We start from the raw sequence: 12,628 nt of genomic DNA on the forward strand, positions 1-12,628 counted from the left end.
CTCTCTTATTTTTCTTAGCTAATTAAATTTCTTTTTGTTTGGCTTCTTTGCGCCATAAGCGGAAAGAGTCAAACATCGCCGGCCGGGCTTTCTTTTTAAAGAGTTTAACTTCAAGGTTGTCTAAGATTTCAGAATCAAAACTACCATATTGGGGCCATTTTAAAACACCATCTTTCCTGGTGTATTTAATCCATACTTCGTTGTAGGTGATGGGGCCTACCCCATGTTTTACATACAGTTCGTAAGTCGGAGTTCCAACTGGAGGAACTGGACATGAGTCCTCCAATCGGGAGTCCCTATTATTACCACCAAGACAAAATAAATTCCCAAGTGTAAGACTAGGCATCCTCGCTCTCTAGTCTAGTTCCAAACTTCAAAGGATTATCGATTACGATATTTCTCGTGAATACACGATCCCTTCGGTTATGGTGCTTGCAAGTACCAATACAAAACCTTTTGTATCCAAAAGATACCACAAAGTAAGTCCAACTAAGGACTGGGAGACGCTCCACTTATACTTAACTGAAAATATCGATGACGTCACCAGAAGACTCGTCTCAGTGTTTCGCTCTACCAAAAACTTCAAGGGTCCAAATCAGGGCGATAGCCAGGGCAGCAGTCCTTGTAGCCGTCGGGAAGCGGGGAACCTCGCAGCAAAGACCTTCGGACCACGTCGACATGCAGGGGTCGATGAGGTGGTTGGCCGTCCTCCGGAATTTTCACACGAAGCTCCTCACGATCTTCTGGCTGACTGGTACCACTGGAATCGCCCCAAACGTTGGGCGCCAACTGAGGTACTGGGTTTTTAAGAACCGGCACAGAACCGGTAACCCAGCGGTGCCAGGGAATCAACACCCAGAGACCTCGAGGTCTTCCTGATCCAGACCTACAGAAACTTCAGAGTCTTCTAGGTGAAGTCAAAGATTAGTTTATTGGCTGCAACCAAGGTAACAGGTGTCCTAGAAGTACAATACGGGTATGTTCTCAGGAGACTGCACACTTTTACAAAGTCAGGCTTCTCTTTTTATACACGATTCTAGGCCCTAGGCAAAACATTCTTGGTTGTAAAGTAAATAGTTAACATATTCTGGTTCAAAGAAAAAGCAGAGTCATGATGACATGTCCATATTTCACTTCGTGCTGCCTACAACAAATCATTTGGCAAGGCCCAACATTTCATCAGATATCACTGGACCCCTAATAAAAACGGGCACCTCCCCACCATAAAGTAAGTGAAGCAAAGGAGCGGAGATAGATGTGAGCGAGATATGGCAGGTGTGCGCGCTGAAATGGTTTTATGGTTTGTTGAGCCTAGATGCTATCTTGCTCGGCCACTGGGAGGGAACTGACCTAACGAGTTTGGCCTGGGGCAATGGTTCCAACTTGTACTGAGGTCAGGGAAAAGTCGATTAAGGAGTACGTGTCCTTGTGGAATCAAATTCAACTGGATTAAGGCCTATGTAAAGGGCAACATATAAATGGGAGCCAAGGGTTTAGAATGCAAATGACGATTTCGAGGTGAAATCGTCACTCGAATATGCTGAAAATACATGTACATGATGTACTCGTCATTCTCGGTCTTTTGATACCAAATTCGTCATATTTCGACGAAGTTTTAATTCTCGAATCCAGAACGATTATACGAATCCAGATTTTCAGAACCTCATCAACACTGACTTATTCATAGACCCCTGGCACCCACATTTAAAATGGAAATCTCACACCCTCGCACCTACAATCAAACCAGCAAGGTTGTTTTCATTAACTCGTCAGGATTCACGTCCCAGATACAGCTGTGTCTCACTGCCCCTCAGCACTGGAAGTACGAATACGTACCAGTGAGTGGCATTAAGTTGTCCGGATGCCATTGAACAACAAAACACATCATAAATAAGAGTCTTCTTTGAAATGCTGCGGAGTGACACCTGGTTAAGAATCTCACTCCAGATCTCACCCTCATGTTTGCTGGGGCTGCTCTCCACGTAGTCAGAGGCTAGGTAAGCTGGGCTCAAATGGGCTATCACTTTGTGAATGGCAGAGTATGTGTCCTGGGTGATTTATGGGTTTTTGACTTGCATTAAGGTTCAGGTGGCAATGACGTAGCGGATGCTTTGTCTTGTTCCCAGTGGCAGCGGTTTCGGAGACTGGCACCTGGAGCGGAGCAGTGCAAGACGCAGTTGCCGGATGACATCTGGGCCTGGAGGGAGTGAGAGTAGGAGGCCTGGTTGAGCAATCGCTAGCAGAATCCACTCGACGGAGTTACAGACTGGGTTGGTCCGAGTTTGGAGAAGTTGTGGGTCCTGGAGTGACGTCAAAGAACATCACTTGTTAAGAGGCAGAGCAGGGAGTTTTGTGTTACGTTGTATTGATAAATGTCTATCACAAACTACCATAGCTGGGAAACTAGCAGGGATAAGCTTCTACCATAAATTATATCTGGGTTTTAAACCTGCCAAGGACGAAATGCTGAGCAGAATGCTGAAAGGCTGGAGCGAGAGCAAGGGGGGGTGTTGAGAGGAGCCATTACTTTCAAATTATTGAGGGAGTAGCTGGGGGTTTTACCTCTTGTTTGTTACTACTCAACTATGGTGGCCATATTCAGCTTATGCATAATCTGAATGATTTTTGGGGCTTTCTGGGTGTCAGAACTGTTGGGATCACCATGGCGGGCTGGGCTGTCATATGGTGAGATGAGATTGGATCAAGGTAACCTGGTAATTTGGCTGAGGCAGTCAAAAATGGATCAGGCAGGGAGGGGCAGATGGTTCTGGTTTAGGGAGAGTGGGTGCAGCGAAGGGTGCCCGGTGCAGGAATGGCAGTGGTATCAATTGAACAGGAAGGGTTACGGCACAAACATTTTCTGTCATGCTTCTGGGGAAGGAGTAAAGTCTTTTCAGTTACTGGCTGTGTTATGAAGGACCCTTTGAAGGGTGGGCAGGAAGCCAATGGAATACGGGTCCACATTCCTTCTGAATAGGAGCAGCTACATCAGCGGCGCGCCTGAGTTGGTTATGGGGGCAGATTCGCCAAATAGGACAATGGTGCTCCCAATATTATGAGAGATATGTGAGGAAGTAAAAGGGGAAGCGAGGGTAGACCACAGAGAAAGCGAGAAGGTGGGGTTTGATGAAGAGGTTGGTGTTCCAGAGGCTAATAATTATCTCTTTATACTGCAGGCTGCGTGAGAGAATGGATGAGGGGTATGAGTTATTATTGTTGAATAAAGTTATATAGTTGCATGTTATGTTTAATAAATGATTGGAGTTATGATAACCATGTCCTAATAACATGGCCTTTTATGCTTCAAGTCAGCGTGGAGTGTAGTTATTGTGCGATGTCTGCCCCCCGGGGAAGCAGAGCCGCAGACCAGTCTTCCCTCGGGGATCTTCACGATGACTGGAAGGACAAGGTGAGGGAGGTCATAAGGGAGGGTCTAGGGGTGGGTCAGTGGTGCCTATAAAGGTGTTAGAGAGTGAGGTTCTGGCCTGTTTCCCGACACCTCGCACCACAGGGTTAGGGAGGGTCTTTGGAAGTTAGTCCACCCACCCACCCTGCAATTAAAAAGGGAGAAGGGGTGAGGGTATAAGCTCTCCAGTTTAGGACCAGGTATAAGGCTCCACGGTTTCGAAACTTTGGAGGGGTGGCGAGTCACAGGCGGGCAGAGCCACCCCTCGTAGGGGAGGAAGGTACATGGGTGAATGATGGCGGAGCGCAGGATGCAAGGTGCAGCAGAAGAAAGTCAAAAGAGGTTGTTTAAGAGGGCTGTGAATGTGAGAAGGGATGTATGGAGAAGTTCATAGCAAGAATGGGGAGGAGTGAAACAGGTGAGACAGTTGGAGAATGGATGAGGGGTATGAGTTATTATTGTTGAATGAAGTTATATAGTTGCATGCTGTGTTTAATACATGATTGCAGTTATGATAACCATGTCCTAATAAAATGGCCTTTTACACTTCAAGTCAGCCTGGAGTGTCGTTACTGCACGATCAGTGCATGGGCTTCATTATCTGTAGGTGACCGTGGAAGTGCCTGGTGTGATTTCGGCAGACCTATTGCGAGGTTATTGAGTTACACGAATACATAAACCACCACAAATGCCACCGGAGAGTTGTTATGCATTCAAAGTGGTTGTCAGCCTCTCTGCTGCTCATTGGACATGCAGAGCCCCAGCATCCCTAGCAGTTGCTGCTAAGATTTATGCCTCTACCACAGCTAGCCTCAATCTACGCAGGCCTCTCCAACTAGTCAGAGCGCCCAGCTGCTTCTCTGATCTTCCACATGCCAATAGTCAACACGCAGAGTGCCCAGCATCCATTGCAGCTGCCGCCATGCTACTCAATTCCCCTCTCAACCACTGCCCTGTGTAGTACTTTACTGCAGCAAGCATTGAGGGGAAGCTATTCCAGATCAGCGGGCCAAAGGAAGAACACACCCTTGCACATGCTCTCCCCATCTTTGCTACCACTCCTTCGCCTCCCACACTCTGCTCAGCCATCATCAAATGCTCAAAAAGATTCTTACATTAAAATGTGGATCACTAATTAGAGTCTAGCGAAAGTGGCTGCACAGCCTCTAAGGAAGCATTCCAGTATCCCTATTTGTTACAGTTCTGCAGGCATCTGAACTTCCTTGCATATACTAAATATTAATGGGTGAAAATGCGAATCTTAACATGCACTAATGCTCTCAGCGGGATTAAATAGTACAGCAGTCCTTCAGTGCTTTATACGTGCTTGCTTCATCCCCAGGACGACCGACAGGTTATATGCAAACATTTTTATACAAATTTTATTAGAAAAGAAATGGCTTCATCCCCAACCCTACTAGCCTTTTACAAGCAGCAGTATATTATATATCACTGCTTTATACGTTCCTGTTTCATTCCTTGCTCTGCATACCATATTTTATTTGGAAAGCAATTTTATATACCACGAACTCCAAACCAGAACATATAGGTAAAAACATTGTCACTTACAACGCCAATAGCTCTAACTCTCGCAAACGTGAGACCTATTGAATTGCAAATGCTTGTGTTTTTTAATCAGACTACCCAATATATGTGTGCACAGGAGGAACAACGCAGGATCCTTTGTTCACTTACAGATGGTGCCTTTATCCTACCATCCTTTTCAAAGTGTACCAATTATAAATACGACCGATTGTACTTTTAGGGTAACTCATAAAACCATTCTAAAACTTAACACTGAACAAGGTCACTGCTAATCGTCTTCCCAGATCCTAAATAATGAGGTACGATGCAGTAAATATATCGGTCGGTGCTATATGAATGCAGCTAGAACACAGCACGCCATATTTCAAATTAGTCCAATAAAAGTTATTTCAAACTGATGGGTTCATATTTTGAGTCGGGAGTAACATGGCCGCTATCAGTTTTCCAAGCAGTTTCAGCCGCGAGCTGCCCTGCTGTTGGTCACGGATATTAATAGGGTAAGGATTTATTTCCACAGTTCGTCATTCTCCGTCAGTATCTTTGGGGGGTGGAGGCGGGGAAGGGTTGGAGGCGGGGAAGGGTTAGAGGCGAGAGAGGTGCTGGCTGCTATTAATCAGACATTAAGTGTGCTCGTGTTTACACCGCAGCTGCCGCTTCAAAGGAACCTCTGGGATCCAACAGAGGCGACGAGGCAGATATTTTTGGAGGAACAAACAGACTAATTAAGTGACTCCGGCGGAGGTTTCCCTTTGTTTTACTAATCCCCGTTATCCCTTCAAAACACTTGGAGGTGCCTGAGGCCTACCGTGTCCGTTTAAAAATTATTTAAAATGTACACATGCGTGGTTGGTATTAAAGTTTAGCAGAGAGGGTGCGCGGACTCACTTGTAGACACCAAGTTGATGTTTTGTTGCCGTGAAACGGTAAAATACAGCTGCCCTAGCTGGTTACACTCAAAGTAGGAAGCAGCAAGAACCATGACAGTACACATTCCAATTCAGGGACCCTCTTCACCTTTCTGAAATTACGAGTTTATCCTTTCCAAAGTCAACTGAGTCGTAACTTTCTAATTGGAGGGATCTATGTGTGTGTAGACATGAGAGTGAAGAAGTCTGTGCTAACAATCTATCAGCCTGATTCATGTAGCCAATAGCGCTCGCAAAAGGGCCAGATTCTGAGAATCTGGCCCTTTGCGAGTGCGATTTTTGCATTTGGTATTCATGATCCCAAATGCAAAAATCGCTATTTAAGAATTAGCAAATATGCGAGGAATAGCATTTAAGGAATCTCTATTAGAGATTCCTCAAATGCTATTCATGACACATCAAGAAATTGCGATTTAGCACTTTTGGGGCCGCTATTTACCGAGAGGTCAGACCTCTCGGTAAATAGCAAAAACTCAGAGAAATGCTTTTAAAAGCATTTTTCTAAGTTGCATGTTGCACACACACATGTCCTTTGGACATGTGTGTGCGCAACACCTGTTCAAATGTGCTTTTTGGGGTGCTACAGGGTGTCCTTTGGACACCCCTGGCACCCTTAAAATCGCTATCTTATTTGCGAGTAGCAAATTGCTAGTCGCAATTAAGGGATACTCCCCATTCATTCCTATGGGCCTCTTGGCCCATAGGAATGAATGGGGAGTTTTTGCGAGTAGCAAATTGCTACTCGCAAATAAAGAACATGTAGGAATCGCTATTTAATTAGCAATTCCTACATGAATGCCGTTTTGCGTGTCCTCAATAGCGAGTCACTATGATTCGCTATTAGGGCCACGCAAAACGGCCTGTACATGAATCAGGCTGAGTATCCCTTAATTGCGAGTAGCAATTTGCTACTCGCAAATAAGATAGCGATTTTAAGGGTGCCAGGGGTGTCCAAAGGTCACCCTGTAGCACCCCAAAAAGCACATTTGAACAGGTGTTGCGCACACACATGTCCAAAGGACATGTGTGTGTGCAACATGCAACTTAGAAAAATGCTTTTAAAAGCATTTCTCTGAGTTTTTGCTATTTACCGAGAGGTCTGACCTCTCGGTAAATAGCGGCCCCAAAAGTGCTAAATCGCAATTTCTTGATGTGTCATGAATAGCATTTGAGGAATCTCTAATAGAGATTCCTTAAATGCTATTCCTCGCATATTTGCTAATTCTTAAATAGCGATTTTTGCATTTGGGATCATGAATACCAAATGCAAAAATCGCACTCGCAAAGGGCCAGATTCTCAGAATCTGGCCCTTTTGCGAGCGCTATTGGCTACATGAATCAGGCTGTAAGTGAGGAGCTCATAAGGACAGATGATTGCGAAAATTTACATAATTTATCTCCTTTCTGCTTTACCCCTTTCTCTATCTGACTGCCTGCCTTTCACATTCTCTGACTCATATCTTTATCTCTTCTAACGCAGCGTCCTTCACCTCATTGAAGCTTTTCTAAGTGGCCAATATGTTTAAAGTGCTCTCTGTAAACCTTTTTGTATTGAGAAGACAAACTCCGAAACACTTTTTTTAGTACAAAAAACAAACATCACCTGCACTTGGAGGCATTCTACTCTTCTCTGGCTTTGCATTAGGGATACAAATAGAGTGAACACTGTCTTTCTCCCAATCCTAAATCAATGGGGGTGGGAGGGGGGATTTCTCAGATATACAGAGCTCGAATATGGACTACCATTGTACTGTAATTCAAATATTGATCACAAACTTGCCTTTAAATTCAGGGGTGTCCACAAAATGCAGACATTTCCTGTGATTAAAGTTTTTTTTCTTAGTAATCAAGTTTATTTGCATTTGAAAACCAAATTCACATAAGGACAGCATACAATTGCATAGTAAATCATAGACCATCTCTAACAGCCAACGGAATTCACAGTCATGATTGAGGTATTCGAGCAAGCCACCCCATTTGAGAGGCAATATAATACTGTATCAGAAAATCAGACTAAATAATTCAAAACAGTAAATGCAGCCATTTGCCCAATACCTTAAGGAACTTCCCAGGACATCCCCAGGCCTCAAAGAGAGGTTCCTCTTGATCCGCATACCAGTCCACACCGTCACCATTTTTGCAGGGCAGGGGGTTTGGCCTGAGCCCAGGGCGCAGAGATGTCTCACTTGGCTACCGCCACTGCCGTGCCCAGAAAGTGTTTGTCGGCTGTAGAGCCGTTTAGACCATCAAATACCCCCAAAAAGAAGGCATAAGGGATCATGGGGAATGCCAGCCCAGAGTATTCGTAATTTCAGTTCCACACCCGACCAGATATACCGGTCCTGATCAGAACAGGGCAAGACCAGGACACAACCATGTAGTGTAGTTCCTATATTCCCAATAGGCTCTGCGCATTGGAATAATATATCCTGCAGCTTAGAGGTAGGACTTAAGTCAACTAGGTCTCTGCCGAATATATTAGACTTAATTGTGAGTGCCAGCTAGCTCACAGGTCACTAGAAACTTTCTCGAAAGTAAAAGAAGGGATTAGTCTCTGACAACCATATAACATGACAACTTTGTTTCCCCAGAATGATACATATCTCTAGAGTCGCAGAAACAATAGACAGCTATTTCACTCAGTCAGATGTGCATGCTTTGTTTTACCAGAGTTGCTCAGAAATAGAGAGACAGGCGTTTTCAATAAAAGTATTTATTGAACAGTCTTATTTCTTAAGCATAAGTAATGCACTGCTACAATTGAAATGCTGGTTAAGAAGTACAATGCATATCATACGAATAGTATTATAAAATTGTACTGTAAAAGCATGATATGGTTTCTAATCCATAAAGATAGAATACATAAAATGCATACAATACTTACAGTGATAAAATAGTGGCTAAAAGTACTCAACTGGTGCTTCTAAAATACACCTACCCCGGTGTACCTAACCTAAGTCTAGCACGAGGGAGGAGAAAGTGTGGTGTAGCTTAAGTCTAGTAATTTTCTGCCAAGAATCTGTTCCTAGAATTCTCTACGGGTCTAATCAGCTCCGTACCTTGGTTTTAGAATGATAGAGGTCTTGTATCTCTCTCTCAGGACTCGATCGCCCCGCAACTCGCAAGGGCAGCCTGGAAACACCGGAGCTGGATTCCTCGGCAAGAGAAAAGACAGCGTCTACTCAGTGCGGCTTCCTTCGGCACTTGCAGCAGCAGGGCGTCGGGCAAGTAGTTAGTCGATCTGCTCCTAAACCACCGTGTGTTTTACTGGTCAAATGTAGGCATATTTATACTTTGAAGGTGCCGAGTTTGACATGAGATTGGAAATAATATTGTCACTAGTGCCTCAGTTCCTTGAAAACTCCAGGAGTTCTTTGATAAATTAATTTTCAAGCAGGGGGAAGTCCCTGACTGCTGAAGGCGGGTTTTTCCAAGAAATCGGTGTGGATTCTCGGAGTTAAGTGGAAGTAGCCATGCCTTATTTGGGCTGCATAGGCTAAGACTAAATAAGGTAATGATTCCTATGCCTATATAAGGATTGGGTGAATTATACCTATATATGGGCATGAATCCGTAAAATTACACTAGGGTCCTAGATTCCTACATAACAACCAGACCATGTGGAAGAAATCAGCCGGGGCTTGGCCACATCGTGTACAATCCGGGGAGGGGCGAACTCCCGCCTTATGTAGGCGCACAGGGGTAAAGTAGGTCATGTGGAGATAATAACGTTGAATGAGACTGAGTTTAGAGGAGGTCGTAAGAGTTTTGGGAGCCATAAGGGTGTTGCGCCAATCTGCTTCCTCCAGGGGACCCAGCCATCCCTCCCAGCGGGCTCTCAGCGAGTCCAGGGTAGTGGGGCCGTTATTCACTAGGGAGTGGTATATCCGTGACATTATCTGGGCCTCCACTTGGCGATCAACGTACCAATCAATCAATCAATCAGGGATTTATAGAGCGCACTTCTCACCTGTGAGGGTATCAAGGCGCTGGGGGGGAGCTCCAGATCAGTCAAAAAGCCAGGTCTTGCGGTCCTTCCTGAATGTCTGCAGGGTTGGCGAGCATCTGAAGTTCACGGGGAGCTCGTTCCAGGTCTTTGCTGCGATGTGGGAGAAGGCTCTCCCGCCTGTTCTGGTCCTGCGGATATGGGGGACCTCTGCAAGGGCGAGGTCGGCGGAGCGGAGGTTTCTCTTGGGTACATGGAACGATAGTCTCTCGTTGAGGTAATTGGGTCCAGTGTTGTTGAGGGATTAGTAGGCGTGGGCGAGGAGTTTGAAGGTGACCCTCCTTTCGACAGGGAGCCAGTGGAGGTCTCGTAGGTGTTGGGTCATGTGTTCATGGCATTGGGTCCCAAGGACAAGTCTGGCGGCAGCATTCCGGATGGTCTACCTAGTGGAATATGTGTGGTGGGGTGTGGCGGAGCTGCAGATACCTAAAAAATTGGGATGTGTGGAGGGAGTGATGTTGCTGTAGGTCGTGGAAGGCCCTGACGTGGAGCGCGTGTATCTCATGGCAGAGTGCCTGGCTACTAAGACCGCTCTGGTAATAGGTGGGATCACCTGTGGAATGGGAGACCGTACAAGTAGGCTTAGATTTGTGGAAAGTCCATGGTTCTAAGCTCAGTCTAATAGGCCGGGTCAGCCCACTCCCCAGTGAACCAATCATGGACGACAAGGAGTCTGGTAGCCAAGTAGTAAAGATGAAAATTTGTCAATCCCGTGCCTCCATCAAAGGGCGGGATCCGGCAGCAGGACAGGTCAATTTGCGGCCTCCCACAAGAACCTAGAAATTACCCTGCCAAAGTCTCTGAACCAACTACCCGGGAGATGAGAGGTGTTATTCTGAATGATGTAGAGGAAGCGGGGGAGGATCATCATTTTAAAGAGTGCTCCTCTTCCAAAGGGGTTACGTGGCAGGGTTTGCCAGCGCTTAAGGTCGGTTTTGGCTTTCGTGACCAGGGGTGCGATGTTAAGCACCCATTCCAACTCTGGGAGTAGAGTCACCTAGATCCCAAGTATTTAAATGATTGTCTCCTGATAGGGATGCTACATTGTCAATCAAAGCAAGCCCTGGGGAGATGGAGTGGTATCAGAGTGGACTTCAACAGGTTGAGCCATAGGCTTGAGACGTCCTCGGAGGCCCGGCGCACCTCCAAGCGGCGTGGGCCGGAGCACTCCGGTTCCGCCAAGAAAAGCAGGAAATCGTCTGCATATAGGGCGATTTTATTCACCTGGTGCGGATCCCAGGACCACCCTCGGATTTGGGAATCATTACGTATGAGGCATGCCAGGGGCTCCATTGCCAAAGCGAATAAGAGTGGTGAGAGGGGGCACCCCTGATGCGTGCCTCTTTGGATTGGAAATGCCTCCAAGAAGGCACCGTTGGTCAGGACCTTAGCTTTGAGGTGGGAATACAGGACCCGGATAAGGCGTCGGAAATGGTGGCCAAAATCCCATTATCACGAGGACGTCCTCTAGGTAGTTCTAGACAACCGTGTTGAAGGCCTTTTCAAAATCTATAAGTAGGAGGGCCGGGTATGGTGTGAGGTTGTGGCGATGGGCTAGGGTGAGGTGGAGGTGCAGTATGCAGGGCCGACTGCGGCATGCCGGCATGAAGCCACATTGGTCTGGATGAACCAGTTTGTGCAACAGGGGCCGAAGGCGCTGGGCCAAGGCTGTTGCAATTTTTTTTATATCAGTGTTGATTAAAGAGATCGGGCCCTATTCATAGAACTAACTTAAGACAAAATCCTAAACTTACTACCGTTTTGGTGTTCACAGAAGGCACTTACTCATTTTGGTAGTCACAGAAAACACTTACTCATTTTAGTATTCACAGAAGGCACTTACTCATTGATGAGTAAGTGCCTTCTATGAATACCAAAATGAGTAACTTACTCATTTTGAGGGAATTCCAAAATGAGTAAGTGCCTTCTGTGAATACCAAAATGAGTAAGTGCCTTCTGTGAATACCAAAATGAGTAAGTGTCTTCTGTGAATACCAAAATGGTAGTAAGTTTAGGATTTTGTCTTAAGTTAGTTCTGTGAATCGGGCCCATCGGACGGTAGTCCGCACAGGAGAGAGAAGGTGGCTGGGTCTTCGGGATGACCACTATAGTAGTCACGTCAGTCTTCGGGGGGAAAGGAGCCCTCGTCGGCCACGTGCTGGAAGAGGTCAACCAAATGGGGCACCAATAAGTCCCTATAGGCCGCATAGTACTCCTGTGGGAAGCCTTCCAGGCTGGTTGGTGTCTTGCCGGGGAAAGGGGAGATTGAGGTCTGTCGACTCTTCCTGGGCAAGGCAAGGGAGTCGGACAGCCGCCTGCCCCAACAAGTCGATCAGAGAGGCCCCAGGTTGGGTGGGCTGAATACAGCTAGGCATAAGAGCCCGCGAATGCCTGGGTAATAGCCTCTGAGGTGCAATGGCTGGTTCAAACTGCTACTAGGATCTCTGGGATAATTCTGTTGGCCTTGGGATAGGAGACTAAGCTGTGAAGCTACTTTCCATTTTTGTCACCCCATCCATAGACACGGGCCACGGAGTAGCACCACAGCATCTTGGCAGGGTCAAGGGATATCTGGCGGATCTCATCTCAGACCGCCGCAAGCTGTCTGGCGGGTTGAGCTTCAGTCATATTTGTGACAATCAGTTCCAGCTGCGTGGCTTGCTCCTCAAGCTGGGTCAGGCGAGTAGTCTGCGCCGCACGCTTCCAAGAGTGTGCCTGGGGAAGGGACCTATCCCTGGTTGATGA

Source organism: Lissotriton helveticus, chromosome 5_1 (assembly GCF_964261635.1).
Source record: "Lissotriton helveticus chromosome 5_1, aLisHel1.1, whole genome shotgun sequence".
NCBI classification, from domain to species: domain Eukaryota; kingdom Metazoa; phylum Chordata; class Amphibia; order Caudata; family Salamandridae; genus Lissotriton; species Lissotriton helveticus.